Raw genomic sequence first — 27,565 nt, 5'->3', positions numbered from 1 at the left:
ATTCTGTATTAGTGGGATGAATAGAGTTCAAGATGGATCAAGAGGATAGATGACACCTACAGTAGGCACGTGGCCGTGGTGACAGATATAATTATATTCTGAATATACTGAAGATTAGGAGATCTTTTACAGCTAATTATTTAAAGTGTCTGTTTAGTGTATCTATGCTAAGCTAAGCTTCTGGCCAGGGCCGTAACTAGTGTAGGTGTGGGCGAATGGTGCTTTGCATACTGTGCATTTGCGCTGTGGACACACCATCTGCACCCACCCCGATTGGCAACAGCCAGCTCCAGCGCTGCCCACAATAACAGTAGCACTGTGCCCAGCTTCTCTGCTGGACGCACAGCTGCTGATGTACATTATAGCTGGCAGTGCTGCTCAGTTTTCCTGTGTGCTCCACCTCGCTCCTCCCCTCTCATGTAGCAGCGTCCCAGCACCAGCCTGGGCCAGAGCGGCGCCTTCTCCTGGCAGGGACCTGCGCAGAGGATTCTGGGAGATGGGAGGACAGAGTGGTGGCAGCTCCAGCAGCATCTCTGATTACTGCAGCTACAGCCATCACCAGCACAGGGACATCGCCCCGCCGCCACCATGGCTGCCTGCACTCCTGCCATCATCAAATAGGTACCGCTGTGTGTGTCTCTCCCCCCTCTCTCCCCCTCCCCCCTTTCTCTGTCTCTTTCCCATTACTCTGTCTCTCTACCTGCTATCTTTCTTTTTCTCTCCCTCCCAACCCTATCTCTCTTTCCCTCCCTCTTTCTATCTTTCTCTCGTGACTCTACCTGACAAAATGTGTAAAAGGGAACGCTATATCTGTAATGTGTAAAAGGTAACTCTACCTGCAGTACTGTGTAAAATGGGACCGTACCTGCCTTAATGTGTAAAGTGGGAATCTACCTGCCGTAATGTGTAAAATGAGACTCTACCTGCTGTAATATTTAAAATGGGACTCTACCTCCCGTAATGTGTAGAATGGGACTCTACCTGCCGTAATGTGTAAAAGGGGACTCTACCTCCCGTAATGTGTAAAATGGGAATCTACCTGCCGTAATGTGTAAAATGGGACTCTACCTGCCGTAATGTGTAAAATGGGACTGTACCTGCCGTAATGTGTAAATTGTACTCTATTTGCCGTAATGTGTAAAATGGGACTCTACCTGCCGTAATGTGTAAAATGGGACTCTACCTGCCGTAATGTGTAAAAGGGGACTCTACCTCCCGTAATGTGTAAAATGGGACTCTACCTGCCGTAATGTGTAAAATGGGACTGTACCTGCCGTAATGTGTAAAGTGTGACTCTACCTGCCGTAATGTGTATAAGGGGACTCTACCTGCCGTAATGTGTAAAATGTGGCTCTACCTGGCGTAATGTGTAAAAGGAGCTCCACCTGGTGTAATGTGTGTAAGTGGCACTACTGTGCGGCGTAATTTGAATAATGGAGACTACTGTGCAGCGTAATATGGATTGGTATTATTTTGTGTTCACACTCCTTCCCCATGAAGCCACGCCCCTATATATTTTTTGCGTACTATCCCTATTTTAAGTATCTGGGAGGGGGGGGGGCGCCATCCTGTTTCTTGCACACAGCGCAAAAATGTCTATTTACGGCACTGCTGTACAGTGATAGTCTCCGGAATCTGGAGTTTTAAAAGAGTGTTTTAGATTATTTGTACAGCCTATCAAATTACTTCATAACCAGTCTATGTGGCCAGTGTTCCTCCCCAGATTTATTATCACCAACTGTATTGGTCCGCATCATTGAATGCTTGAACTGAACTGTTGGTAACTCTCTACAATAAACCCCTCGCTGCCTAGGTGGTATCATCATTGACTGTCTAAACTGTCCTTTTATTCCCCACATTCAATATGTTTCGACTCAAGATCATGTTACAGTCTGTCACAGATTACAATACATTTGAAAATGTAAACATTTCTATATATACAGTATATACAGTAAGTGCAAAAGGCCTCACTCACTGACTCGCTAATTCTCTTATTTCCCGATATGTTAGGAAGCTGAATATTTAACATAGGTATTCTTCAGGTGTGAAATAGGAAAACTGCATCATTACAAATTAAAAAAACCTCCCCTAAGGGCATGAAAAAGGTGTTGACATAATGACGTAATTACCATTGTGAGGCTTGCGTTGCAGGAACGATAACGCCCAATTGTATAAAAATTGGCATTGCACCTCCAGTGTGTAGAGTTTAATAAACTACAAAAATGCAAAAGCCCTCACTCACTCATCACTAATATTCTTACTTCTCAATATGTTAGGAAGATGAAATTTAACATAATGTATTCTGCAGGTTGGAAATAGGAAAACTACATAATTAGAACTATAATAAACATCCCCAAAGGGGATGAAAAGGGGGTTGACATAATGACGTCATTACCGATGCGAGGCTTGCACTGTGTGAACGATAATGCCCAACGGACAATCGGATCAAAATTTGTATTGCACCTCCAGTCGGTAGAAATTAATAAACTACAAAAATGCTCCTGTCACTTTTTACCGTATCTGCTATGGGTGCTCCTCGGGTAACACCAAGAACCATGGAGTAATATTTACTTACATTAAGACCTCTTGAATTTACAGCTCTATAGAATTACAAAATGTTTAACACTCATTTATATTTACAAACATGAAAATCAGAAACTCCTGTGCGAAGAACGGGTAGAACAGCTGGTCCAAAATATGGCCATACAGGATATTTACAAGATGCTGCAAAAACTCGAGTTCACACACATAGGACTCTTCTAGTCTCCAAACCTTCAAGTTTAAGCATTCTCTAAAAACTCCCCTCTTCAGGCAAGCCGATCAAATTCCAGAGTCACCGACCAAAGCTTCATAAGCTATCTAATTACATACCCAGACTACAGGGGCGGATCCAGAAGAAAATGAAAGGGGGGGGGGGGGGGGGCACCATGATAGGGGAACGGTAAGTTATACTTACATGCACCTAAGGCACGCGTGCTCCCAGATAAGGGGTGTGGTATCACAGGGGGCGTGGCGTCACAGAATACACCATCAGGTAATGATTGGCTGTAGGAGCGCATCCTGGTTTATTGCCAATGTTTCACCCTGATGAAAGGGCTGATTGGGCCTTGAAATGTTGGTCACCTGTTCCATTAGTTATGGGAGCTTGGAAGGCACCCCAGCACAATATAATTATTATAGTTTTTAGTTGGTGGCGGCAGGTGCAGCATACCTTGTTTTGGGCACTGCACTGAGACTCAGACTGCAGGACACAAACTGCCCATCTTTGATTAGCAGAAGCAGCCAGCTGGATCTCCTTTAAGCAGCATAAGACATCTGCAGGACAGCCCTGTCACAATACACGGGCCGCCTTCTCAAAGCTGAGGCTGAGTTTGACTGCACCTAGAATGGTGGTAAAGGAAGTGGAGTAGGAAGCGCTGGGAAACTGTGTGGCACAGTGAGGGCTAATGAAGCCTTCTGCGCCATCATAAGTAACAGTCTTACTCGATGCTGGCATCTGAACCCCGCACCTGGGCTGAACTCTGGCCGGCTGGTAGTGGGGGAGGTAGGTTGCAGTGTGAGCAGGGGGAGGATGGAGCTGCAGCTACAGCCTCCCATTGGTTACCACACGGACTTGCTGTTAGAGCCGCAACGGGTTCTAGTGCCTGCCGGCTTTTTTATCAAATCTGACTGACAGAAATAGCAGTAGCTGCTGCTGTTCTCCTTTTGAAAAAAAAAGAAAAGAAGTCGGAAATGACAGGGGGGCGCCCGAGTGACACCCCCCCCCCCTGGATCCGCCTATGCTGGCCTACACAGTCCACACAACTCCAGGTCCACAAAAAACCTCACATGTTTTCTCTATCTTCACTACCTTCTTCCACAGCCTCCTCCTAACCCCTGGCCAACATTGCTGTGCGAATGGAATGGATCATAGTACATACAATCCACCTTTGCCAATTTGACAATTTTCCTTAGGAAATGTTATGCTATTGAATCAATCAACACACATATTGTCATATTTGCCTTAGAAAACATCTTCATTGGATACACTGTGTCTTTCTTTCAGTTTTACAATAACTAAAATATGTCCATAAATCATCGCTCTGTTTCCTTCCCACTTCCAGTCCCGCACCCACAGGCAAAGTAGCAGAACTTTTAATATTGTGTATGTTAAGCTTCCTCTGATGGTGACCAGGTTGTTCCTGGTCACAATCTGAAAAAAAATCACATAATAAAAAAAATAGCATAATAAACATTGCCAAAGGTAATGGTGGATGATTATATATAACACACAAAAGTGTAAAACAAATAACAACTGTAAACAGTGTATATGCCACTCTGCCTGTGGTTCATGCCCCCAGTTCACATTATATGCCAGTGTCACAATGTATGTACCACAGACTGTGTAGCATACTCCAATTTCATGCTATATAATGGCACACTGTATATGCCACAGACTGTGCTGCATGCCCTCAGTTCATATTATATGCCACACTGTATATGCCACAGACTGTGCAGCATGCCCCCAGTTCATATTACATGCCACACTGTATATGCCACAGACTGTGCATGCTCCCAGACTATTTCACATTATATGCCACACTGTATATATGCCACAGACTGTGCATGCCCCCATTTATCATTATATGCCACACTATATATGCCACAGGCTGTGCAGCATGCCCCTAATTCACATTATATGCCACACTGTATATGCCACAGACTGCAGTGTGCAGCATGCTCCCAGTTCATATTACATGCCACACTGTATATGCCACAGATTGTGCATGCCCCCCGATCAATTGTGGTCAATTTTGTGTTTTTGGATGATAGCTTGTTGGTTTTGCAAATAGGAGATTTACTAATGACAAAACTGATGGAAAAATGACCGAAAACTGAATTTTAGAATTCAGTTGTTGTTTTTTCAAACTGTTTTTTTATTATGATCTCTCACATTACAAAATAGAAATCCAGCATTTCGAGACAAAGAATATGAAAATAGCATTGTATAACAGAGTGGACACAAGGTCATCATGCCAAAAAACAGTAAGACATAGAATATTCAATCTCGTGTTAGATCAAAGAGAAATCAAAACACACTTTCAAACTTTTCCTCAAATAAAACCTTTAAACATTCCAATAAAGAGAACGTATGAGAATTTATAGTGTGGTCAAATTGTAAGAATAGAGAAAAAAAAAATGGACAAATAGAATAGTGGTTCTCCACCAGTATAGTCATATTATATCAAAATCTCCAGATATAAACACAATAACTAAATTAAGTAAAATAAAATAAAGCAAAAAATATGCAATGCCAGCTAGGAGTCACGGGCCGTCGATCCATCCACAGAGCTATCTCCAAAATCAGGGGATCAGACCCCCAATCAACCCGGCAGACAACAGAATATAGAAAGAAGTGGAGGGAGAACTAAGAGAAGAAAGAAGTGGGTATAGTATTCAGATACCCAAGGGGTTAGGATGGTCTATAGTGTGAAGGAGATACCATGAGGTAGATTGGAAGCATTTTTTAATTGCCTGTTTAGTATTTAGGGGAAGTGTCAAAATATAGTTATCCCAACATTGGAATAGAGCAGGGGTAAGCCTTTCCTTATGGATAGAGGCCTTCAGCCAGTCCATGGTAAATAAAAATAATAATCTAGAAGTCACCATCGAGAGAGTGGGGGCTATGTTATGGATCCACTGCTGTAAAATTGCTTTCCTACTAGCCACTGATAATATCATAAGCAGTTTTTTGTTGGTCCTAGGGATGTCCGGCTGGTCAGTCAAACATCCAAACAGTGCCCAGGAGATAGTACAACGGAAAGATATGCCTAAGGTCGTATTTCCATATTGATGTATCTCATGCCAAAACTGTGATACCGAAGCGCAATCCCAAAAACAATGTAAGAGATCAGTCCCATCCATTAAGCATTTGGTGCATTTAGCGTCTTCTGAAATGCCCATTAAAAATCGGCATTTAGGTGAAATATATGCCCTATGGAGCATTTTGTAGGCCATTTCTTGGTATGAGCTAGCAGGAATAAGTTTCAGAGTTAACTGAAAATGGTTTAAGAGCGAGTCAGAGGTGACTGTTGAAATGTGGGAGGACCATTGGGACAGTTCTGGAAGATCCGTGTCTGGGTCTATTTCTACGCGAATACGTGTATATATGGTCGAAATAGAGTAGAAGTCCGATTGGAGAAATGTGTCAAGGGAATTAAGAAAAACGACATCTGTCAATTTGGGCAAAACAGTTTTAAGATAGTGTACTGCCTGGAAATAGGCAAACTCATGGTGAGGAAGCAAGCCATATTTATCCCTTGCCTCCGCGAAAGACAGTGGGAGGCGAGAGGCATTAAGTAGGTTGCGCAGGTTATTGATACCAGAGGAATACCAGGCAGTGAAGGGCTGTAATGCCCCTCCTTTCTGAAACTCCAGGTTACCAACAAAGGGTAATGAAAGTGAATAAAAATATTGAAGTTTAAGAGGTTTCCTCGCCATTCTACACGCCTGTATGATAGGAAATAACAACAAGTTATTAGTTATATGCAAGGCCAATTTGGAGGGTCTGGCATGGAGAAGATAGCTGAGGGACAAGGGAGCGCAGAGTTGAGAATCTAGAACAGAATCCGTATAGTAGTTATTATCACCAAGCCAATCAATAGCAACTCGGAGAAGGCAGGCAAGATTGTATTGTTTAATATTAGGTAGGTTGATTCCACCTCTAAGTACTGTTTGGGATCATTTTTTCATGCTAATCCGAGGTCGCTTGCCAGACCAGATGAACTTGGAGATAGAGGCATTCAGAGAAGATAGATCTGAATTAGACAATAATAAAGGGGTCATCTGTAAAATATAAAGAAGTTTTGGGAAGCTGGCCATTTTAAACAGGTTGCATCATCCCAGCAAATTAAGAGGGAGGGATTGCCAAAGATCAAGGTCGGTTTTTATCCTGCGCAGGACCAGGGTAATATTTAGCCTATATAGATGGCAAGGATGAGAGGGGAGTGCGACACCTAGAAAGGTTATATAGGTAGTCACCCATTTAAAGGGAAAAGTGTTTCCCCATACCATTCTCGCCTGTCCATACATGGTCAGCGCCTCCGACTTTCCATAGTTAATAGAAAATCCTGTGAAAGAAGAAAAGCGGTCAATCGTGGCAATTAGCTGAGGAATTGCACGGTGAGGGTCAGACATAAAAAGGAGAAGGTCGTCAGCGAATGCCACCACTTTTAATTCTTGCGTGCCAACAGCAATGCCCCTATAGTCTCTATGTAACAGGATATGTCGTATGAGGGGTTCTAATGCTAAATTAACAAGAAGGGGAGATAAAGGGCACCCTTGTATGGTGCCTCTTTCCAATGTGAAGGAGGGGGACGTCACATTGTTAACCAACACCTGCGCCACAGGGTTGGTAGATATGGTCTGCACCAAGTTACAGAACAATGTGCCAAAACCCTGGTGGGTAAGTACTCTACTCAAATGAGGCCAGGCGATCTTATCAAATGCCTTTTCTGCGTCCAGATTTATGATAATGCTATTTTTGGCCTGACTGAAGTGAGTGTGAGATATCGCAGCTAAGGCCGCCCTTGTTCCCCGTGTGGACTGTCTACCCTTGACAAAACCCATCTGTGCAGGCGAAATGAGGCGGGTCAAGCAGGTTGAGGAGTGAGATAGGGCGGTATGACCCTACCTGGGTAGGATCCTTACCAGGTTTCGCAAGCACAATGAGCCTTGCCTCGTTAAAACGGAGGGGAGTCTCCCCCGTCGCAAGGATATGGTTATATAGCCACATTAGTACAGGGAGGATATCAGCGCCTAGCATTTTATAGAATTCGGCACTGAAGCCGTCAGAGCCAGGGCTTTTTCCATTAGGGAGGGACCTAATGGTGGCTCGAACCTCATCATCGGTTATAGGAGCATCCAACAAGTCCCTCTCCTCCGACACAACAACTTCGGCAGTTGTGTTTCATCCAGAAATGATTGTCCATTAATTGCGTTGTCAGTGCCTACAGTGTATAAAGACTTGTAGAAGCGCATAAAAGCCGAGCATATGTCAGTAGGATCAGAAAGAACAGTTCCAGAACTGTGTAATGAATCAACCCAAGTTTTGTTCCGAGGCCCTCTGACTAGATTAGCCAAACGTTTTCCGGACTTATTCCCCCATCTATGAAACCTATTCCTGCCATAGTCATAGCTTATTTGGGCCCGTTCAGTAAGAAAGGTATCATAAATTTGTTTTTCCATGAGGTACGTTTCCAGGTGAGTGGGGCTATCGCATTGTTTGTAAGTACGATAAGTTCCTGCAATTTAGTGTTGAATTTCTTACGCTGAGAATTAACATAAGAAATAATGTGGCCTCGAAGGACCGCCTTAGAGGCCCCCCAAAAAAGTGGAGTGTTAGATTCCTGATCCAGATTATCAGTAATGTAATTATGCCAGGTGTGTTTAAGATGTAGTAAAAAATCCTCAGAGTGTAAGAGATACGCTGGGAACCTCCAACATTTGGAAATACATTGAGGTAAAGCCAAATGTAGGGACAAAGTTACGGGGGCATGGTCTGAGATAATAATGTCCTTAATTGAAGTATGAGAAACTTTGAAGAATAGGTGTTTAGACAAGAAAAGATAATCGATGTGAGAATGAGTGGAGTGTGGGTGTGAGTAAAAAGAGTAGTCTCGTTAGAGGGGGTGATGTATACGCCAAGGGTCTAGTAAAGCAAGTTGAGAACAAAGAGAAGAGAGAAGATTAGGAGAGGGCCCGGGTCTTTTAGTACTCACCCCCGACCTGTCCATGGATGGATCGACAACCGCGTTGAAATCTCCCCCTAAAATTAAGTTCTGACCACCCCAAGACAAAACTCTCTGGAGAACATCTGCAAAAAAAAGGTTGTTAGATCCAGTAGGTGCATAAAGGTTCAAAAAGGTGTATACCATATTATCAATGGAAACATCTAAGAAGATAAATCTGCTCTCGGGGTCAATACGTTTTTTAAGGATTGAAAATCAGAGATTCCTATGAAAAATAATGGCAACACCTCTGGTTTTATTGGTATAGGGAGCAGAGATGCATTCTCCAATCCAAGGGGCTTTTAATGATATAGAGGACTCATGCACCCAATGTGTCTCTTGTAAAAACACAACATGAGGGGACATACGAGAGAGATGGGCGAGTACCTTTTTGCATTTAATGGGGATATTAAGACCCTCCACATTCCAAGAAATTATGTTTTCTCTGACGTCCTAGTGGATGCTGGGACTCCATAAGGACCATGGGGAATAGCGGCTCCGCAGGAGACAGGGCACAAGAATAAAAGCTTTAGGATCAGGTGGTGTGCACTGGCTCCTCCCCCTATGACCCTCCTCCAAGCCTCAGTTAGATTTTTGTGCCCGAACGAGAAGGGTGCAGGCTAGGTGGCTCTCCTGAGCTGCTTAGAATAAAAGTTTAATTTAGGTTTTTTATTTTCAGTGAGTCCTGCTGGCAACAGGCTCACTGCATCGTGGGACTAAGGGGAGAAGAAGCGAACTCACCTGCGTGCAGAGTGGATTGGGCTTCTTAGGCTACTGGACATTAGCTCCAGAGGGACGATCACAGGTACAGCCTGGTTGGGTCACCGGAGCCGCGCCGCCGTCCCCCTTACAGAGCCAGAAGAGACGAAGAGGTCCGGTGAAATCGGCGGCAGAAGACAATCCTGTCTTCAGACTAAGGTAGCGCACAGCACCGCAGCTGTGCGCCATTGCTCTCAGCACACTTCACACTCCGGTCACTGAGGGTGCAGGGCGCTTGGGGGGGAGCGCCCTGAGACGCAATATAAATGATAATACCTTAGGTGGCAAAAGAATACATCACATATAGCTCCTGGGCTATATGGATGTATTTTAACCCCTGCCATTTTTACACAAAAGAGCGGGAGGTAAGGACGTCGTGAAGGGGCGGAGCCTATCTCCTCAGCACACAAGCGCCATTTTCCCTCACAGTTCCGCTGGAAGGACGGCTCCCTGACTCTCCCCTGCAGTCCTGCTTCAGAATCAGGGTAAAAAAGAGAAGGGGGGGCACTATTGGCAGCAAATGACAATATAAACAGCAGCTATAAGGGAATAACACTTATATAAGGTTATCCCTGTATATATATATATAGCGCTGGGTGTGTGCTGGCAGACTCTCCCTCTGTCTCTCCAAAGGGCTCGTGGGGTCCTGTCCTCTATCAGAGCATTCCCGGTGTGTGTGCTGTGTGTCGGTACGTGTGTGTCGACATGTATGAGGAGGAAAATGATGTGGAGGCGGAGCAATTGCCTGCGTTAGTGATGTCACCCCCTAGGGAGTCGACACCTGACTGGATGATCGTGTTCAAACAATTAAGTGATAATGTCAACACTTTGCAAAAAACTGTTGACGACATGAGACAGCCGGCAAATCAATTAGTGCCTGTCCAGGCGTCTCAGACACCGTCAGGGGCCCTAAAACGCCCGTTACCTCAGTGGGTCGACACAGACCCAGACACAGATACTGAGTCTAGTGTCGACGGTGATGAGTCGAACGTAATGTCCAGTAGGGCCACACGTTACATGATCACGGCAATGAAGGAAGCATTGCACATTTCTGACACTACAAATACCACTAAGAAGGGTATTATGTGGGGGGTGAAAAAGCTACCAATAGTTTTTCCTGAGTCAGATGAATTGAATGAGGTTTGTGATAAAGCGTGGGTTTCTCCCGACAAAAAACTGCTAATTTCTAATAAATTATTGGCACTATATCCTTTCCCATCAGAGGTTAGGACACGTTGGGAAACACCCCCTAGGGTAGATAAGGCGCTCACACGTTTATCTAAACAAGTAGCGTTACCGTCTCCTGATACGGCCACCCTCAAAGAACCAGATGATAGAAGGCTGGAAAATATCCTAAAAAGTATATACACACATACTGGTGTTATACTGCGACCAGCAATCGCTTCAGCCTGGATGTGCAGTGCTGGAGTCGCGTGGTCGGATTCCCTGACTGAAAATATTGATACCCTGGATAGGGACAATATATTGTTAACAATAGAGCATTTGAAAGATGCATTACTATATATGCGTGATGCACAGAGGGATATTTGCACCCTGGCATCAAGAGTAAGTGCTATGTCCATCTCTGCCAGAAGAACGTTATGGACGCATCAGTGGTCAGGGGATGCGGATTCCAAACGACATATGGAAGTATTGCCGTATAAAGGGGAGGAGTTATTTGGGGCTGGTCTTTCGGACCTGGTGACCACGGCAACGGCTGGAAAGTCCACCTTCTTACCCCAGGTCACTTCACATCAACAGAAAAAGACACCGTCTTTTCAAACTCAGTCCTTTCGTTCCCATAAATACAAGCGAGCAAAAGGCCATTCCTTTCTGCCCCGGGGCAGAGGAAGGGGAAAAAGACTGCACCATGCAGCCGCTTCCCAGGATCAGAAGCCTTCCCCTGCTTCTGCCAAGTCTTCAGCATGACGCTGGGGCTTTACAAGCAGACTCAGACTTGGTGGGGGCCCGTCTCAAGAATTTCAACGCGCAGTGGGCTCACTCGCAAGTGGATCCCTGGATTCTACAGGTAGTATCGCAGGGGTACAAACTGGAATTCGAGGCGTTTCCCCCTCGCCGGTTCCTGAAGTCTGCTCTGCCAAAGTCTCCCTCCGACAGGGAGGCAGTTCTGGAAGCCATTCACAAGCTGTATTCCCAGCAGGTGATAATCAAGGTACCCCTCCTACAACAAGGAAAGGGGTATTATTCCACGCTGTTTGTGGTACCAAAGCCGGACGGCTCGGTGAGACCAATTTTAAATCTGAAATCCTTGAACACTTACATAAAAAGGTTCAAATTCAAGATGGAATCACTCAGAGCGGTGATAGCGAACCTGGAAGAAGGGGACTATATGGTGTCTCTGGACATCAAAGATGCTTATCTCCACGTCCCAATCTACCCTTCTCACCAAGGGTATCTCAGGTTTGTAGTATAAGACTGTCATTATCAGTTTCAGACGCTGCCGTTTGGGTTGTCCACGGCACCTCGGGTCTCTACCAAGGTAATGGCCGAAATGATGATTCTTCTTCGAAGAAAAGGCGTATTAATTATCCCTTACTTGGACGATCTCCTGATAAGGGCAAGGTCCAGGGAACAGTTAGAAGTCGGAGTAGCACTATCTCAGATAGTGTTACGTCAGCACGGGTGGATCCTAAATATTCCAAAATCGCAGCTGATTCCAACGACACGTCTTCTGTTCCTAGGAATGATTCTGGACACAGTCCAGAAGAAGGTTTTTCTCCCGGAGGAGAAGGCCAAGGAGTTATCCGAGCTAGTCAGGAACCTCCTAAAACCAGGCCAGGTGTCAGTGCATCAGTGCACGAGGGTCCTGGGAAAAATGGTGGCTTCTTACGAAGCAATTCCATTCGGAAGATTCCATGCAAGAACGTTTCAGTGGGATCTACTGGACAAATGGTCCGGTTCGCATCTTCAGATGCAGCAGCGGATAACCCTGTCACCAAAGACAAGGGTGTCCCTCCTGTGGTGGTTGCAGAGTGCTCATCTTCTAGAGGGCCGCAGATTCGGCATTCAGGATTGGATCCTGGTGACCACGGATGCAAGCCTGAGAGGCTGGGGAGCAGTCACAAAGGGAAAAAACTTCCAGGGCTTGTGGTCAAGCATGGAAACATCTCTTCATATAAACATTCTGGAACTACGGGCCATTTACAATGCCCTAAGTCAAGCGAAACCCCTGCTTCAGGGTCAGGCGGTATTGATCCAATCGGACAACATCACGTCAGTCGCCCACGTAAACAGACAGGGCGGCACGAGAAGCAGGAGGGCAATGGCAGAAGCTGCAAGGATTCTTCGCTGGGCGGAAAATCATGTGATAGCTCTGTCAGCAGTGTTCATTCCAGGAGTGGACAACTGGGAAGCAGACTTCCTCAGCAGACACGACCTTCACCCGGGAGAGTGGGGACTTCACCCAGAAGTCTTCCACCTGATTGTAAACCGTTGGGAAAAACCAAAGGTGGACATGATGGCGTCACGTCTAAACAAAAAACTAGACAGATATTGCGCCAGGTCAAGGGACCCTCAGGCAATAGCGGTGGACGCTCTGGTGACACCGTGGGTGTACCAGTCAGTGTATGTGTTCCCTCCTCTGCCTCTCATACCAAAAGTACTGAGAATCATAAGAAGGAGAGGAGTAAGAACGATACTCGTGGTTCCGGATTGGCCAAGAAGGACTTGGTACCCGGAACTTCAAGAGATGCTCACGGAAGACCCGTGGCCTCTACCTCTAAGACAGGACCTGCTCCAGCAGGGGCCTTGTCTGTTCCAAGACTTACCGCGGCTGCGTTTGATGGCATGGCGGTTGAACGCCGGATCCTGAAGGAAAAAGGCATTCCAGATGAAGTCATCCCTACCCTGGTCAAAGCCAGGAAGGATGTAACCACAAAACATTATCACCGCATTTGGCGAAAATATGTTGCGTGGTGTGAGGCCAAGAAGGCCCCTACAGAGGAATTTCAACTGGGTCGTTTCCTCCATTTCCTGCAAACAGGACTGTCTATGGGCCTAAAATTAGGGTCCATTAAGGTTCAAATTTCGGCCCTGTCGATTTTCTTCCAGAAAGAACTGGCTTCAGTACCTGAAGTTCAGACATTTGTAAAAGGGGTACTGCATATACAACCTCCTTTTGTGCCTCCAGTGGCACCTTGGGATCTCAATGTTGTTTTGAGGTTCCTTAAGTCACATTGGTTTGAACCACTCACCACGGTGGACTTAAAATATCTCACATGGAAGGTGACGATGCTGTTAGCCCTGGCTTCAGCCAGGCGTGTGTCAGAATTGGCGGCTTTATCATATAAAAGCCCTTACTTAATTTTTCATTCTGACAGGGCAGAATTGAGGACTCGTCCTCATTTTCTCCCTAAGGTGGTTTCTGCTTTTCACATGAACCAACCTATTGTGGTGCCTGCGGCTACTAGGGACTTGGAGGACTCCAAGTTACTTGACGTTGTCAGGGCCCTGAAAATATATGTTTCCAGGACGGCTGGAGTCAGAAAGTCTGACTCGCTGTTTATCCTGTATGCACCCAACAAGCTGGGTGCTCCTGCTTCTAAGCAGACTATTGCTCGTTGGATTTGTAGTACAATTCAGCTTGCACATTCTGTGGCAGGCCTGCCACAGCCAAAATCTGTAAAAGCCCATTCCACAAGGAAAGTGGGCTCATCTTGGGCGGCTGCCCGAGGGGTCTCGGCTTTACAACTACGCTCGTCCGGGCACAGTATCCTAACTGAGGCTTGGAGGAGGGTCATAGGGGGAGGAGCCAGTGCACACCACCTGATCCTAAAGCTTTTATTCTTGTGCCCTGTCTCCAGCGGAGCCGCTATTCCCCATGGTCCTTACGGAGTCCCAGCATCCACTACGGACTACGAGAAATAGATTTATCGGTAAGTAAAATCTTATTAAAATCAAAAAGTGGGGCGACTACCAGGCCAGAGGGTTGGGAAGCAGCATGGTCAGTCATACTATCCCACCCCCGTAGATGGAGAATAGAATATCAAAATTGTACAGGTAAAACAGTGCCCCACCCCGTCCAATCGAGCAAGGAGGGACCAACCTATGGAGGACCGAGACACATCATCCCAGCAGGCAAAACAAACAGACAAACAAACAAAAACATTAGACTAGTAAACATGAAACAATTAGAGGCATAGCCTCCAGCATGCATAGATAGCATGCCGACATCATGCCCCTAGCACTGTGCGACCTGTAGGCAATAATAATTGAAAAAAAGAGCAAACTTTAAGTAGGAATTAATAGTCAAGTATCAGGATGAGCAAAATGGGCCTTTGCCGCCAACGGATCATCGAAGAAGTGTAGTTTTCCATTGACAAAAACTCGAAGGCGAGCTGGATATAACAGTGAGAACTTGACGTTGTCTTCAAACAGCCGTTTGCATAACGGAGCGAACTCTCTGCGCCTGTTAGCAACATAAGTGGAAAAGTCCTGGAATATAAGCAATTTTTCTCCCTTGTAGAGAAGACCTTCTGACTTTCGGTAGTGTTCTAAGAGCTTGGATTTATCCACGTAATTGAGAATCCTCATAATAACAGGGTGAGGGCGTCCAGCAGAGTCTTTGCATTCAGGGCCAATCCTATGAGCCCTTTCAATGGCTAATGGCGATCCATGAAGGCCCATATCTAGTTCTTCTGGCAGCAAGGTAGAGAGAAGGTCTAGCAACGCGTGGCCTCTCACCGACTCGGGATGCCCACCACCCTCAGGTTGTTTCGAAGGCTCCGATTCTCCAAGTCATCAAGCTTATCAGTGAGCGCTTTAATCTCTTTGGTTTGGGCCTCTATAGTGGACTGTGCAGACTGTAGATCTTCCTCCAATATTGAGACCCTCTGCTCGACTTCATCCAAATGGCCATTATGTTGAGTTAGCTGGGTCAAGGTGAAGTCTATGGCCTCTTTGATGCCCACCAGCTTTTCATCTAGGAGAGGCCCTAGTACCGCAGCAATGTCAGTTGGTTTCATTTTAGGCTGTTTAGTAACCGTAGCGTTAGTACGTTTCCATTGGGAATGAGAATGGGTGGTGGAGCAATCAGAATCGGAAGAATTTCTATGGGAGGTGTGCCTGGAGCAGGGCCAGAGGAGGACATTGGAATGGACACCAGGAACTTTTCCATGTGAGGTCGCCAGAGACAAATATATAGAGCAGGTAATAGTAAAGGGCGCAGAGAGTAGATTAGTGAGGGTCACATCAGTGAAAGGGAGAAATTAGAGAGCTACATCACAACGAAGATGGCAAACATGTCAAGGTTCTGCGGAGCAGAGGTGTAGAGAAGCAATGTGTCTGAGCTAGAAACACCACAGCTTGATGTACCAGAGCAATATAACAGGAAATTACGACAATGAACAAGTCGACAGGATATATTGCAACAAATAAGAGCAACACCCACGGTTCCAATTGTAGAGTGGCGAACACCAAGCAGAATGCAATGGAGATGTCTAGCATTGGTAACTCTATGAACTGTAAGAGAAGGTGGGTATTCTGTAATGTGGAAATCCCCAGAGCTTCACAGTGATGCTATATACACAGCAAAGGGCTCGAGACAGAATAGCAGGTCCACAGCGACAGAATGTGTCCACAGCGACGAGTCTGCAGCCTCAGGACATAAGTGGCGGCAGGGTTATTGTGCAATGAGGCATCCTGCCCTCTTCTTAGGGTGTAAATGCAGTGACCTCCCTCCGGTGACCAGGCACCCACAGTGGATTTGGCAGAGTAAATGTAGCAGTTGTCAGCTTCCTCTGGTTATCAAACAGCCAGTGGGGTATGCAGGGCTTGTTCAGGTGTAATGGCTGGCTACACTGTGGTGAGGGCCGCCATACCTGTGAGAGAGGTGTCCGGAGGTCCGTAAACTAACGCTTGGCGTGTCACTGGCCGACCGCGGTCAACTTCCGGTTTGGGCTCCGTCGCTCGGCGCAGGCCGCAACCCGCACGGACCCGTAAAAGGTCCGCCGGCTCCGCAGCGAGCACCAGGGGGGTCTACAGGATGACAGGGGTGGCGGCAGGGCCCACAGACCGCTGATTATGAGCCAGGGAAGCCCAAACAGATAGCGACGGCCGGGAGCTCTGAAGCGGCACGTCTTCCCTGGTTAGCAGCTAGGCCACGCCCCCTAGAATTCAGTTTTTGACACATTCACATAGATGAACATAGAAAATCAGAGATTTACATACTAAAGGTCAATTTTAAAACCTACCATAAACTGACACAAAAAAATGACAGCTAACACACCCAAACAATACACCTGCCTGTGGCAAGCAAGTGGGAGAAGCACTGCACAGATCACAATGATGGCATGTAAAGGTTAAATATAAAATAAAGTTTTATTTAAAGAAAATGTGTGGGGTACACTCCAAATCCATAACCAGTACTGGATCTCTCAGCCTGGTCAGGTATGGGAAAATCAGGGGAAAAATCAGCAGGTTTGTCTCCCTGATTTTCCAAAAACTAGCACCAGGCTGCACCAGCCAGTTGGCTTACACTATAGCAAGGACACAGACAGCGTGGGGTTCCCCTGCCATACCATAAAGCCAGCCCCAACTTGGTCAGCATAGGGCTGGAAATCCTTGTCAAGTTGGGACCACAAAAACAAATTGAGGTCCCTCCCCTCATGGATTAACCAACCCTAGGTGAAAATCCAGGGGTATACTGTACACCACTGTGGTGTTAAAAGTGCATAATAGAAATTAATATTTGGCCTAATTCAGACCTGATCAGTGCTGTGCGTATTCGCACAGCAGCAATCAGGTCTGAACTGCACATGCACCGGCGCCGCAGTGCGCCAGACAGCGGCCGTCTCAGCCATGCGATCGCCTCTTCCTAATTGACAGGCAGAGGCGGTCGTTAGGCAGGAGGGGGCAGGCCGGCGGCATTTGGCCGTCATTTAGGGGACGCGGTCCGGGCAACACAGGGGTAGGGATCTACTCCTAAAATACAAAAACATTGCCGCTTTGCGATGCTTTTGTACTTGTGCTGGGGGGTCAGGCCTGACATGTGGGGCAGACTAGTCCTGTGCTGGGCGTCCCCCCGCATGTCTGTGTGACTGATCGTAGATGTGCTAAATTTAGCACATCTACGATCAGGTCTGAATTAGGCCCATTGGGGGTCATTCTGACCCGTTCGCTCGCTGCTTTTTAATGCAGCAGAGTGAACGGGTCCCTACTGCACATGCACCGGCGCATGGCAGATGGCCGAAGGCCGTAGCAGGGATGCGATCGCCTCTCCCTGATTGACAGGCAGAGACGATCGTTGGCGGGAGAGGGCGGAACGGCGGTGTTTGGCCGCTGTTTCGTGGGTGCGGTCCGGCCAACGCAGGCGTGGCTGGACCAAGCGGGGGGCGGGCTGCAGCGGCTGTGTGACGTCACGCGCAGCCGCTGCGGGCCAGGGAGCGATGAGTAGCTAGCCGGAAGCTACTCCTGAAGTGCAAAGGCATCGCCGCTGTGCGATTCCTTTGCACTTCTGCAGGGGGGGGGGGGGACTGACATGCGGGGCGGAATAGCCCTGTGCTGGGCGTCCCCCCGCATGTCAGGGAAGATGATCGTAGCTGTGCTAAATTTAGTACAGCTACGATCAACTCGGAATGACCCCCATTGTTCTTTACAGTGGAGCCAGCATGCATGGATATTGCAACCTGTGGGCCACCAGTAAAAAAGACATTACAATAATGACAGAACAGACACCGAATGTGTTAGTTTTTTATAAAAATAAAAGAAAACACACACAATCTATCGGGCATATTCAATTGGCAGCTGATCACAAGAGGCAGCCAGAGGCGGATTGGCCATAGGGTTTGCAGGGAAGATCCCCGGTGGGCCGACGCACCCGTGGGGCCTGTTTAGTTTGAAGACATGTGGTCCTTTTTATAGACATAATGAATAAGATGCAAAATAATTTACATATATGAAAATGACTTTGCCACTTAGCCTGTGATTGCAGATGATCTAGTGTATGCTCTGTCTGCCTGCTTGGCTGACATATAAGATTGAGTGAATAGTGATTGGGATACGGTTGGTGTAATAAGCAAGAAAATATATCTTTCTAAAGAATTATATAGTTTCCTAAATTCTGAAGGTGTATCATATAATGTGCTCATAATATTCAATTTTATTTCTTTTTAACTTCCCCCTTGATGCTGGACATGCCCACTATCTGGAAAGTCTTGGGGGGAGGGTGCTGCTGCCATGGCCCATGGCAAGACCTTACACCTCTGGTGCTGCCCATGTGGGGCCACTAGTACAAATTTTTCCAGGGCCGCTTTTTGTTCCCAATCCACCCCTGGAGGCAGCAAAATTCAATTAGCAGGGATACATACACATGTGATTCACAGATAAAGTACTTTTTGTTGCAGCTTCTGGAGTCTCATTTGCAGTAGCGGATTTACCACAAGGCAACCAAAGTAGCTGCTTACGGTCCTGCGGATTTCCGGGTTGCCTTTCCAGAAAAGGTGCATAAAGGGTATTGTCAGAGAACTGGGATGGCTAAATACTCCTGGCAGTCTGTATGCGATTAGACCAGTGCCAGATTAAGGTCCGCGTGGGCCTGGAGCTGAGATTTAGGAAGGGCCTATTATGTGCCATCACAGGTAGTATGATCAGCGCCATAGAGATATTCTTCCAGGTGGTTACGGGGTTTGGTGACATACTATTCACTGTGCTACCTCTCCACGCTACATCACTATATTACCTTCCCACACTACATTTCCGCACTAGATCCTTGCACTACCTCCCCACACTACACCACAACATTACTTCCCCATATTGGATTCCCTCACTATATCTACCTCCCCAAACTACATCACTATGCTACCTACTCACACTACATCACCACACTATACCTCCCATACTACATCACTACGCTACCTCCCCACACTACATCCCTGCAGTATGGGGGTAATTCCAAGTTGATCGCAGCAGGAATTTAGTTAGCAATTGGGCAAAACCATGTGCACTGCAGGGGAGGCAGATATAACATGTGCAGAGAGAGTTAGATTTGGGTGGGTTATTTTATTTCTGTGCAGGGTAATACTGGCTGCTTTATTTTTACACTGCAAATTAGATTGCAGATTGAACACACCCCACCCAAATCTAACTCTCTCTGCACATGTTATATCTGCCTCTCCTGCAGTGCACATGGTTTTGCCCAATTGCTAACTAAATTCCTGCTGCGATCAACTCAGAATTAGGCCCTATATCTACCTTCCCACACCACATTACTGCATTACCTCCCACACCATAATACTACGCTACCTTCAGGGCTGGATTAAGGTTTGTGGGTTCCTCTGGGAATCAGATTTGTTGGAACCTTATCAATAATAATAAGAGAGTGAGGATGCAAGGCTGCAAGGGATGGCTCCAACAGGGTGTGCCAGGGTCGAAGGAGCAACTAACATCCCCCTCTTGGCGGAGGAGGCCCCACACAGTAAGCTGCACTGTAAAGTTTTTCCCTGCTAACTGTAGTTGGCCAGAAGTTACCACTGGGGGGAGTCAGCCGGGTATCTAGGGACTCTGTGGGAGTGCCGCTGATACTGTAGTGGGTCAGTGGTCACTGCTGGGAGCCGTCTGAGTTCACCGCATAGGTGCCAGTGTCCTTCTCTGGATTCAGGTAACTTCACTGCAGCACAGAACCGGATTAAGGCTTCGGGGGGCCGGGGGTACTTAAAACAACGGGGCCCTAAAGTCTAAAATTAAAATAATTTTTTATATATATATATATATATATATATATATATATATATATATATGACAGACACTGTACAATTTGAACTGGGGGGGATCGGATAGCAGGGCCGTAACTAGGTGTGGGCTAAGGGGGCATGCACCCCGGGTGCAGGAATTGAGGGGGTGCCGAGGAGTTTCAGAGGAACAGGGGTTTTTTTTGGTTTTTTTTACCAGCAGTGCTGTGCTGCTCCAGTGAGACAGCAGACTGCTCCCGGGGCAATGTTTCTGACCCACCTGTCTGCCCACAGTTGGCTTTGACGCTGTGCTGATGAGCTCCAGTTCCTGGGATCTCTCCTATGCCGGCTACTGTCTTAAACTCTCTTCTTTGCCATGCAGTGCTGCGACTAGCATGCAGTGAACTGTGCAAGCTATAGAGGTGAGCTGTTGGTGCTGTGTTTTTAAGCAGGCTATGATCCCTGCTGCCTGCCCAGCACCGACCGATAACAAGCTGCCGCCTACACACCATTGAGAAGACACGCTGTAGTTTAGTGATGTAGTTCAGCATGTAGGGGATGTTGTACGAGTGATGTAATGCAGTGGATATGGGAATGTAGTGCAGTGATATAGTGCAATGTATGGGGATTCACAGGGGGGCATGTAGTGGAACACGCTGCTGGGGGGGGCATTTGACGCTTAGGGCATTTGGGGCACATAGGGGAATAATGTCCAATAGTATCCCCTTTTTTTCACATTTTTTGATAATATGATTATTTTAGTCTGACAGTGTTTGTTTGTTTGTTTGTTTGTTTGTTTGTTTGTTTGTTTGCATGTTTATTAATTTTATTTTATTGTATTTTTTTTTTGGGGGGGGAGGCAAATTACCGCCTTGCCCCGGGTGACGAAAATCCTAGTTTCGGCCCTGAGCTTGGATATATTATCTTCTACATATGATGTGACGGAGGGGAGGGCGTGTGGCGGGCGAGGAGACTCTAGATGTGCGGGAGAAGCCCATAGTGAAAGCTCCAAAGTACCTTCATAGGAGCAGTGGTGTCCGGAGTGCAGAGACATCCAAGGTGTCCGCTGGCGGTGGAGAGAACTGGGCAGAGGCACAGAGACGCAGGAACGGGAGTGACTCTGAGCCGATCCGGAGCGGGGAGATCGGCGGCCAGAGGCGCTGTGCAGCCACGGTGGTGAGACTGGCCTCAGCCTTCTTGGTGTGAGTGCCGGGGGATAGCGCCCTATACCTGTAGCAGGCAGCAAAAAGGGTTGGCCTGGTTAGCAGAGGAGGAGGAACAGACAGGCTGCAGCTGGCTCCATAGCAACGGAGGATGCTGTCCCAGGGCTTCCTGATCCACACAGTTGGGTGAAGCCCACTGAGCCCTGTCTGTCATCAGCCCAGTTAGGAATTGGGGAAGCAAGCGCATACAACTTTCCCATTGGGGGAGTAAGTCCTACCCTAAATAGACTGCGCACTAATACCCTGAGACGCTGAGCCCTCACAGTAGACCTTTAGCTTGGCTGCCTAGGCTGTCTTTAATAGACATTTCATGCATCAGTGAAGGAGCAAGTGTTTGCTTAAGCCACCACACATAGAAGGGACACCGCCTTAGGCCACTGGTTAACCGGTGATATCTAGGATAAAACATTGCTGCAAGGACACTACAGACTAGACCAGGGGGCAACAGGACATTCCGCATCCGAAGGGTTCATTATTTGCATAAGGGGGGCAGTGTCAGGCTCAGGTGCTGGCGTAGAGACTAAGGATGCCCATTCAGGAGCTACCCTCTGACAACTATAAATGAGATAATATTACTATTAGAGAGGGAAAGATTGAACCCCCAAGGAAGTCCTATACCGAAAGGAGATCGGTAGTCAGGAGAGGGGCTCCTGTGATGGTAACCTCTCCGTTTGGAGAGAGACAGAGAAAAGTGGCCCAGCATCTGGATTTAACCGGAGCATAGGCAGTCTGCCGCCGATATCTCTAAGTCACCTCCCAGGTGCTGTCTAGATAGATTGAAGACTAAGCCTGAAGTTACCGAGTCACCGGGAGATCCATTAGTTACCACAGGGCAGGGTAGAAAACATTACCATATCACTTATACTAGCTATCAGGTGGAAAGGGGCATCCTTACCTGGTTTAATGTCTGTCACTTTACACTGTTTAAGTACGTAGAGTAATGCAATAGTCCGCCAAGGTATCTACAGGAACGGAGAACAGCTGGCCATTCCCCACAGCCCAGCTGGGTATATGCCTGGACATTAGTATGAACAGAAGGGTCTATTCTGGCATCACCAGAGAGACATACGGATCACTATAACAGCCAGCGCCACAAGTCATACCAACCTTCCTCAATCTCAGACTCCGACAACGTAATTTGGCTCAAACGGCAGAGAGAAGTAGCATGCAGCGCCTACGACAGGGATTTCTCCAGAAGTATAACGGATTATTGAAGGATAGGTATAGGTGAGATGCAATTCCCACTGACACAGTAGTTTATGGTCAAGGAACTTCCCAGCTGGACCTCGAACAATATATATGGGGCCCCATTCTAAGTGTACTATAACCCTCACTGCGCAGATATATTTTTTTACTTTGCTAATTCCCGGGTCTATGGTCTGGTAGACATTTAGTTTTTTTGTATTGCATGCATTATTGATATGTATAGGTGGGTATAGCAACTCTCTTCTAAGGTTTTTGTCAATAGGTTACAATATAAACTTTAGGATTACATGGTAATAAAAACAACTTTAGTACTTACCTGGTGTAGTGCCCATGGAGAGTTGATCCAACCTGGAAAGAAGAACAGAGAACAGGTATTGCAGGGTATTACCAATGGGGGAAGTAAAGCCACTGACGCTAACTGTATACAGCAACAGTAGTTCTCGATAACCAAACCCTCAGTGCCATATAGTTCGTGGTGGGAAACATAAGGTGCATTACCCTCTTTTGCACCCTCGGCTTACCCAGGCAAGCCACCTCATTACATATAGCTTGGGTGGAGGCACAAAGATAGTCCCAACTTGGTGAACTCAGAGGAAGCTCCTAACACCGGGGGCTTCTTCTATAGCTAACCCTCACACGGGAATAGGGTTACACACACACACACACACACACACACACACACACACACACACACACACACACACACACACACACACACACACACACTATATATATGTGTGTGTGTGTGTGTGTGTGTGTGTGTGTGTGTGTGTGTGTGTGTGTGTGTGTGTGTGTGTAGATAGACAGATACATACATAGATACAAAGATAATAGATAGATAGATAGATAGATAGATAGATAGATAGATAGATAGATAGATAGATAGACCGACCCAGAACATTAACTTCAAATTTTGATAACATCAAAAAGTTAATGCAGCCTTTCTTACTTTTGCACTGCTGTGCTGATGGGAAAGACAGGCTGTGACGAGGGGTGGTCTTCTGTATGCCGGCGGTCGGACTCCCGGCGCTCAGTATACCGGCGCCGGGAGCCCGACAGCCGGCATACCAACACTTACTTTCCCTCGTGGGGGTCCACGACCCCCATAGAGGGAGAATAAAATAGTGTGGCGCGCGTAGCGCGCCACCGTGCCCGTAGCGTGGCGAGCGCAGCGAGCCCGCAAGGGGCTCATTTGCGCTCGCCACACTGTCGGTAAGCCGGCGGTCAGGCTCCCGGCGCCGGTATGCTGGTCGCCGGGAGCCCGACCGCCGGCCAGCCGTAGTGAACCCGTGACGAGTGACACACACACAGAAAAGTTGGAGCGCACGCTCCTCTCTCTCCTCCACTGGGTACAACAACCTTTACCCGTGCCGAGGCTGTGCATGCCCAGGATGAAGCCTCCATCTTCCCCTGCAGTCTGCGATCCAATCAGTCACAGAGCCGCAAGCTGCAGAATCAGGTATTATTGGACAGCGGAGCCGTCGTTCGGCTCAGCTGCCCAGTAAAAGTCTGCATCGCTGGTGGCGGCTGCTTGACGGCTGTCAGTGGGGTGAGCAGGGAGCGCAGCGTCGCAGATCGGATCAATAATAGAGATCCGATCTGTGGCAGGTGGCGGGGGCCCTCTAACAGCGTGGGGCCCAGGGTTACTTACCCCCAGAGCCCCTCCCTTAATCCGGCTCTGCTGCAGCAGCAGCGAGTATATCACCGCTCGCTGCTGTGGAGAATCAGTGGTCACAGTATGGAGCTGTGGGATATCCACAAACAGATTGTAAACGTACAAGCAAGTGGTTATACCGATTTGCTCAAAACAGTACTGTGTAGTGTCAGCAGCTCTATGGGACCTAATACCACGACATTCTCTGAGACACACAGAGTCTTGCAGATGTCATAATCTCATGAGAGTAGCAGGGCATTGCGTGAGTGCCCCTGCCGCCCTGCCTATAATCCGACCCTGGCTACCATCTGACATTATTGCACTACTCCCCACACCACACTACTGTGCTACCTCCCTACACATTATTGAATTATGGGGGACATTTACTAAGCAGTGATAAGAGCGGAGAAGTGAGCCAGTGGAGAAATTGCCCCATCAACCAATCAGCAGCTCTGTATCATTTTATATTATGCAGATTATAGATTTACTTCATTGCTGATTGGTTGCCATGGGCAACTTCTCCACTGGCTCACTTCTCCGCTCTAATCACTGCTTACTAAATGTCCCCCTAAGTCTCCACACAATGGAGGTATTTCAGACTTTAACTTTAGCACATCTACGATCACTTTCACAGACATGAGGGGGGACGCCCACACAGGGCTAGTCCGCCCCACATGTCTGGCTCTGACCCCACCCCCACCCTGCACAGGTACAAAAGCGTTGCACGGCAGCGATGCTTTTGTACCTGAGGAGTAGCTCCCTACTAGCACAGCTCATGTGCGCTGACAGGGAGCTACCCTTCGCTCTCCGGGTCACAGCGGCTGCGTGCGATGTCACGCAGCCGCCCCACACACGGTCCAGCCACACCTGTGGATCCCGGACCACCCCCCCAAAATGGCGGCCCAACACCGCCAGCCCACCCCCTCCTGCCCAGCGAACGCTGGTCAGAGATGCCGATCGCATCTCTGGCATGCGCCGGAGCACTGCGGTACCTACGCATACGCAGTTCAGACCTGATCGTCCGCTGTGCGAAAACACACAGCAGTGATCAGGTCTGAATTAGCCCCAATATCACTACATTACATTATTACACTACCTACCCATACTACTTCATTGCACTGCCTCCCCACACTACAAAACAGCACTATACAGGTGAAACTCAGAAAATTAGAATATCGTGCACAAGTTAATTTATTTCAGTAATTCAACTTGAAAGTTGAAAGTAATATATTATATAGACTCATTTTATGCAAAGTGAGATATTTCAAGCCTTTATTTGTTATAATTTTAATGATTGTGGCTTACAGTTTAAGAAAACCCCAAATCCAAAATCTCAGAAAATTAGAACATTACATAAAATCAATAAAAAAAGGATTTTAAAATACAGAAATGTCGGCCCTCTGAAAAGTATAATCATTCATATGTACTCAGTACTTGGTTTGGGCTCCTTCTGCATGAATTACTGCCTCAATACGTCATGGTATGAATTCTATCAGCCTGTGGCACTGCTGAGGTGTTAGGAAGACCAGGATGCCTCAATAGCAGCCTTCAGCTCTTCTGCATTGTTCGGTCTCATGTCTCTCATCTTTCTCTTGGCAATGCCCCATAGAGTCTCTTTTTTCTTTAGCCCAGGTAAGACGCTTCTGACGTTGTTTGTTGTTCAGGAGCGTCTTGAAAAGAGGAATATGATATTTGAAGCCCATGTCCAGGGTCCATCTGTGTGTCGTGGCTCTTGATGCACTAACTCCAGCCTCAGTGCACTCCTTGTGAAGCTCCCCACAGATGGACCCAGGACATGTGCTTCAAATGTCTTTAAATTTTTGGAATGGTGACCGGGAACCCCAATTAGTGCACCCTGTCCTCTCGCATGGCTCGATTCACTTGCCATGCTTCGGGCAAGGTGCCTCGCTCTTCTACCGCTGCGCTCGGCACAGGTTACCATTCCCAATTGTAGTCCACGTGGATCATAAAGTATGAAAAATGGGAAAAATTGTGAAAAACTCATGTCGACCTTTTGTCATGTCATCCTAGTAACCATGTCAACATAATGCATGTCGACATAAGTGTGGTTGACCTAGAGACCAGATACTGTGTATAGGAGATGCCTGCTACAATCAGTGGTGCACTGATATATAATCAATACAGTCACACTGACTGACCTGCTAGGCTGCTCCAATCAGTAAGTGGGGGGAAGGGGGGGGGCAGAGGCACTCATATATAATGCAGGCAACACTTATGTATTCTAAGGTATGGGTGCCTGCATTATATATCAGTGCCACCCCCATTGATTGTAGCATATTCCCTATGTCCTAGTAGAACCTCCTCCCTTAAAATACCCATTATTGCACCCATCAGTCAGTAACTGTATTGGTTATATATCAGTGCCTTTAGTGTTAATCTGTTATAGAATATCAATGCCTCCCCACCCCCCTCCCCACTGATTGCAGCAGACACTACAATCAGTGAGGGGGGATGACGGGTGCACTGATATATAATCAATACAGCCACTGATAGAGAAGTGTAATAAAAGGTATTATCAGGGTTTAAAGTGGGGGGAAAGGGATGGAACTGAGTTCTGTCACGCGTAATGGTAGGTGGAAGTAGTTCCAACTCTATCATGGTCTTGCACAGTAACTCCAACAGAAAAGCCCACCCCACCACCCACGTCAATAGATGATGTTGGTGGTGCTAGTGTCATTTATGAGCTGCAGCCACTCTTCCTTCCTTAGCTTCTGGCAACTCCATGGTCCTTCACTTGTAGTCTGCACTCCTGGTACTCACACACACTGTGTGTGTCAGACAGCATTAATCCCCTCCTCAGGTCCCAGAGGCTTCCTTTTCTGGCCCAGCATAAGTGATGTAATGAGATCACCGCAGCTGAAGTGAAGAAGAACCACGAAGGTAAGCAGGCTTTGTGCATGCTGAAGACAAGGTTATAGCAGGCTGGAGGGACACAGAGAGGCAGAAAAGCTGCTGAAGGCATACAATGCAGGGAGCTCCTAAAGGTACATGTATAATTGGCACCTCTGTGGACATTATATGTAAGGGGTACTACTATTGTGGGCATTATGTGTATAAGGGGCACTACTGTGGGCATTATGTGTATGGGGCATTACTATTGTGGGCATTATGTGTAAGGGGCACTACTACTGTGGACATTATTTGTGTAAGTGGCACTACTACTGTGGGCATTGGAGGTCATTCCGAGTTGGTCGCTCGCAAGCGGATTTTAGTAGATTTGCTCATGCTAAGCCGCCGCCTACTGGGAGT

General features: G+C 47.1%; 1 long non-coding RNA gene across 6 annotated transcripts in view; it reads right to left on the bottom strand.

Annotated features, from left to right (window-relative positions):
* LOC135055362 (uncharacterized) overlaps positions 1-27,565 on the bottom strand; it is a 302,272-nt gene that overhangs the window by 259,715 nt on the left and 14,992 nt on the right. For all 6 annotated transcript variants that reach the window (XR_010243728.1, XR_010243727.1, XR_010243729.1 and 3 more), the window contains exon 2: positions 22,958-22,989. This is a non-coding gene — a long non-coding RNA (uncharacterized LOC135055362). The remainder of the gene's footprint in view (positions 1-22,957; positions 22,990-27,565) is intronic.

Source organism: Pseudophryne corroboree, chromosome 3 (genome assembly GCF_028390025.1).
Source record: "Pseudophryne corroboree isolate aPseCor3 chromosome 3, aPseCor3.hap2, whole genome shotgun sequence".
Lineage (NCBI taxonomy): Eukaryota > Metazoa > Chordata > Amphibia > Anura > Myobatrachidae > Pseudophryne > Pseudophryne corroboree.
Note: the sequence above shows the minus strand (reverse complement) of the source record. Positions and strands in the feature narration are given on the sequence as shown.